Source organism: Marmota monax, unplaced genomic scaffold (assembly GCF_021218885.2).
Source record: "Marmota monax isolate L192 unplaced genomic scaffold, Marmota_monax_Labrador192_F-V1.1 WCK01_AAM20220418_F8-fsc00021, whole genome shotgun sequence".
Lineage (NCBI taxonomy): Eukaryota > Metazoa > Chordata > Mammalia > Rodentia > Sciuridae > Marmota > Marmota monax.
Window position 1 is genome coordinate 23,264,915 of NW_026695228.1, and position 5,151 is coordinate 23,270,065.

Consider the following 5,151-nt stretch of genomic DNA (forward strand, 5'->3'; position numbering starts at 1 on the left):
CAACAGAATCTTGTCATGGTTTTATATGAAAGAGGACCTCTTGTTTTTCCTGTGCCTCTTCCATGTGTCCTTGACCAGTTGGTTTTGACCTGGTGGCTGAGGAGTTGTCTTCCTCATTTCTCTCGTGTGCCATCTTTTCTTTGTTGCTTTTTGGGTTTGGATGTTAATTTTTTTTTAACAAAGCCCACAGGTGCACTCTAGCCCTGGTTCTGGCCTTCAGCCAACCAGCAGAGGTCTCCCCAGCCGTTCTCCACAAACCCATGCACATGTCATGACAGTCCTGTCCTTTTGCTCCCTTCCCATGGCTGGGGGCATTGTGTTAGAACATATTTATCTCTCTGTTCTCAGTCTATGACCTGATAAAACCAGATACAGGTGAGCAGAGACTTCATCTGCTCTGTTCACCTTTGTATTTTCCCAAAGGTAAAGAAGTCTATCTGAAATTACTAGAGAAAAATATAAGAAAGCGGTCAGTTAGGAAATTCAAAAAATGCAAGGAGAATGCATCCACAGTCCATAGAATTGCTTCCAAGCAACAGGGTTCAACAAATTGAACAGAGGTCTGGGAGATCCAGAGGCAGACAGAGCAGCCAGACGTCCTCATGATGCTACTGTGGCCTCCCCATGGAGGCGAATATTTGTCCTCTGCTTTGTCTCTCCATGATTAAAAGCTTCCGGGATTCTCATATATGTCTCTGACCTGTCCCTGGTTTTGGGACCAGGGATCCCCCTGTCCTTTATGTCCCAGTGAGGAGGCTGGGATTCTGTTCATTAGTGAAAGACCTTAGCTGTGTCCCTCAGGATTCAGGCATGAATTTCTAGAACCTCAAGGACTTTGGGATGTCAGTCTACATCTGGATCATGGTAGGACATGGTCATCCCACGCTGGGCATCTTCTTTCCCACAAGCAGGAGATGAACTAGGCAAACCCAGTATGTTGTTCCCCTGGGAGCAAAGAGTGGAGCTGTGGAGTCCTGAGAGAGGAGTCTTCCCAGAGACCTGTTTAGGTGAGTTCAGCAGACCTGGTGAGCACCAGCTCTAGGAGGCAAAAGGGGCCTAAGAGTTGGAAATTGTCAACAGGGGACATTCTCAGTGCCTTGAATGAGAGGGATGTTAGGTTGAGCTCCTTTAGAAAATCAACCTTTCCTTTTTAACTTTAATACTTTCCTCTGATTTGACAGAAATATTTGTCCCTCCTCCTCTTCATATTTACTATTTTTATGCATGTATTTATCCATACCTCCCCACTGTACATTCTTGCTAATATTTCCCTTCAATGTCAGTCCTAGTCTTCATGGAATCTTTTCTCAGCAAATTGTCTAAGATTCTTATCCCTTGTTCTGTGATTACATAACTATGCACATAGTCAAATGACTTCAGTAATTTTTCTTGGCTCTCTGATACATTCTTCCTCTTTGCAATAGTCTTCCTATGCTTGGGATCAGTATTAAAAAAATTCACACTAGCATAGTTATGCTTTTTGGTCATGTCGATCCCAAGTTTCTTTATCAAACTTTTAATTCTTTTACTCCCTAATTCATTTCAGAACCTCCACTTCAACCCTAAGAATCAATTCCTAGCCAAGATATTTCTGTGCGGATTTTTTCCATTGACACAAAACAGATAAGATTCACAAGGGGTTACTCTTGGATCTCTATAGTAGGACAAGTCTGTGGTTGCCATAGGGTAGAAAATCTGCCTAAGAGCTGAGAGAGAGATTGGTGGCAAAGGTTGCTTTCCCAGGAGGAATCATTTTTTTCTTAAGTCAGTGAATGTCATAAGTTGGAGAAAACCTTAAATGTAGATTAAGACTTGTGTCTTGGTGCCAGGGTGAAAAGGATAGCACATGGACTTAGCATTGGAGAGACCCTGGGTTCCATCCCCAGCACTGGAAAGAAACACTTGTATCTTCACAGAGTGTTCTTCAGTAATCATTTTCACAGATTGCATGCAGGTATTGGGTGTTCAAAACTTAATTTTGCTTAAACAATTCAAAAATCCTCTGATCTAAGAAGCCCCAGGAAAGTAATGAAAAGAGCTCTGGTGGAGAGTGTCCACCCTGTGCTTCTCGAGGGAACTCTCAGTAGATGTAGGACTGACTTTCTCCTGAATTCAGCTTACATGGGGAACACGATCCCTGAGTGTGATAAAGCTTTGTCTTCACATTTTCCTTAACCTACAGGAGCAACCACAGCCTGGAGAAGATCTCTATGAATATAATGAGCCAGGGAAATGCTTTAATATTATAGACCACTTTTTCAGTACCACACAATTCCTTCTGGAGAGATCCCCCCCATGAATGTCAAGAGAGCAGGAAGTCCTTCTTCCAGAACACTCACCTAATCACACCTGAAAAAATCCACATCATGGATAAGACTTATGCATGTGACCAGTGTGAAAAGTCCTTCCACTACAGCTCTGGCCTTCTCAGGCACGAGAAGACTCATACCGCAGAGAAATTCTTCCAGTGCCAAGAATGTGGACAGGCCTTCAAGTATTCCTCGAATCTGTGGAGACACCTGAGAACTCACACTGGAGAGAAGCCCTTTGAATGCAGTCAGTGTGGGAAAACCTTCACCAGGAACTTCAACCTGATTCTGCACCAGAGAAACCACTCAGGAGAGAAGCCCTATGCATGCAAGGACTGTGGGAAAGCCTTCAACCAGCCCTCATCTCTCCAGAACCACGTGAGAACTCACACTGGAGAGAAGCCCTTTGCGTGCAGCCAGTGTGGGAAAGCCTTCAGGGAACACTCGTCGTTGAAGACACACCTGCGGACCCACACCAGAGAGAAACCCTATGAGTGCACTCAGTGTGGGAAGCCCTTCAGGACCAGCACACACCTGAATGTGCACAAGAGAATCCACATGGTGGGGAAGCTGTATGAGTGTGCGACCTGCGGTCAGGTCTTGGGTCGTCTGTCCACCCTCAAGAGTCACATGCGGACTTACACTGGAGAGAAGCCCTACCAGTGCCAGGAGTGTGGATGAGCCTTTAGTAAGCCCTCGTCCCTCAGGAAACATGTGAGGACTCACAGTGGCAAGAAGCCCTATGTGTGCCAGGAGTGTGGGCGAGCCTTCGGCCAGTCTTCACACCTCATTATGCATGTGAGGACCCACACCTTGGGGAGACCCTACCAATGCAATCAGTGTGAGAAAGCCTTCAGGCACAGCTCCTCACTTGCCATGCACAAAAGGACCCACGGTGGAAGAGAGAACATCAGGAAAGGTGGCTTGCCTTTGTCATCATCTCACTCCTACAGTGGCCCCTCATCTGTTAGCTGAGGGTGTGTGGAAGTGTAGACATTTGGGTTGTTCTCAGAATACTTGTTAGCATGTGTCTCATGTTTTCACATCCAGCAGATGAAACCAGCCCTGGCCTGTTTATTTCTTGTTACATGAAAAGAATGTATTTCTTACTAACATAAGACATTGTTTATGAAGAAAGAATAGGAGAGAATGGGGTGCTTTTATTTATTTAACTTGAGTACAAATCCCTAACTGACACAAACATCGTGTCCGTTTATATAAACACTTCTTGGGTGGTTGAAATCAATGTATTAAGTTCTACAGTAGCCCACTGGATCAAGCATATTATTTGTGTAAACACACACTTATAAATATTGATTTCTGATCAGTCATTTCCTGAGAGAGGTATGGTATACTTCCCACGATGGTGATGGAGAACTGAATAATTCCATCAGTTTTTAAGTATATGTGTATATTTTGAAGCAATGGAATTAAAGAAAGCTTTTCACATTTTGTGCATTTCCAGTGAGCCATTACTTTTATAAACTGACCATTTTCCCTTAAGGGTGGCCATTCAGGCCTCCACCCTGCGACAGCCACTCACCCTTAGAGCTTGCTGTTAATAGACTGCAGCCTCTGCCGGAGGTGCTGCAGCTCTTGGTCTCCTCAATGATGCCTTGAGGTTGGTCCTGTGTTCACCCCCATCAAACGTGGAAGCTGGGGCTCAGCAAGTTGAGGGGAGTACTCGAGGCCACTGGGTAAGGGACGGGGAGAGATTTTCTCCATGGTGCTCTGACTCAGCATGGTGTCCATTTGTGTGTCTTCTCACTGTGTTCTTTTATGTTTTATAATACTGTCATTTGAGGGATGATTTACACCAAAGTTCATAAGTCTTAGTGTGAACCTTGATGACTTTTGTGTGTGTCTACACTGGCTACTACCCCATCAAAAAGTAAATGCTTCATCTCTGCAGAAGTTTCCCTTGGACACCAACCCAGTCTGTAAGCCCTGTCCCCAGAGGTCACCACTGCTCTGACTTCTACCACCATAAGTTTTCACTTCCTGTTCATGGAAATTGAAGCATACAGAGCCCTCTTCAGTTGTTTTTTCCACTGTATGTATCCTATATTCACGTGGCACCCCTCAATACCATGTCAGTGAGGATGATCCATGTTGTGTGGTAACAGTGGCTGGTGCTGCCTTTTAGGGGCTTGAGCTCCTCTGTCAACAGCGCTTCTCCTGGGCCTGTGCAGCTGTGAACTGCCTCAGCGTCTCTGCCTCCATATTATGTCCACCCCCTTTGCTGCCCCGACCACTGATGAGACTTTTTCTGCTCCACTCTGCATGTAGGTGTGTTCATCTTTTAAGGAATGTTTTACCCAAACTAGCAGCACAAATATGATTTATCTGAAACCTCCCTAATCTCTCTCTTCCCCCTTCAAGGCTGATGATACCAAGATAAGGATAACTAAGACATTTTCAGGATTTACAGGAGATCCATGATCAACAGGTGGCCAGCCATGGGGCTATTGGAGAGATGTCTAGAAGTGTGGTCACCTGTCATTTCCTATCCTAACTCCCCTTCTTTCCCCCTTTCCTGAAGATTGAAAGGAGCTCAAGTGTCTGCTGAGTTAAGGCAGTCTTTCAGGTTGCTAGTCCACCATCAGCTCAGTTTTGTTGACTTACCAAGTAAATGATTTTCCCTCGCCCCAACAACTGCCCTTGATTCATTGGGCCCTTTTCAAGCAGGGGAGTAAACAGACTTGGGCTTGGTGGGAGATGTAATATTTCCATGTTTGATGTCCTTTTCACTGATTATTGTAACAGTATAATTAAAGAATTCCAAAGAAACAACTGTAACATTGTATTTATGCTAACCTGCCTGTGTATTTCCTAACCTCTT

At 44.8% G+C, this 5,151-nt stretch overlaps 1 pseudogene; it reads left to right on the forward strand.

Annotated features, from left to right (window-relative positions):
- Positions 1 to 1,948: 1,948 nt before the first annotated feature.
- Positions 1,949 to 3,284, forward strand: LOC124087670 (zinc finger protein 333-like; annotated as a pseudogene).
- The last annotated feature ends 1,867 nt before the right edge of the window (positions 3,285 to 5,151 follow it).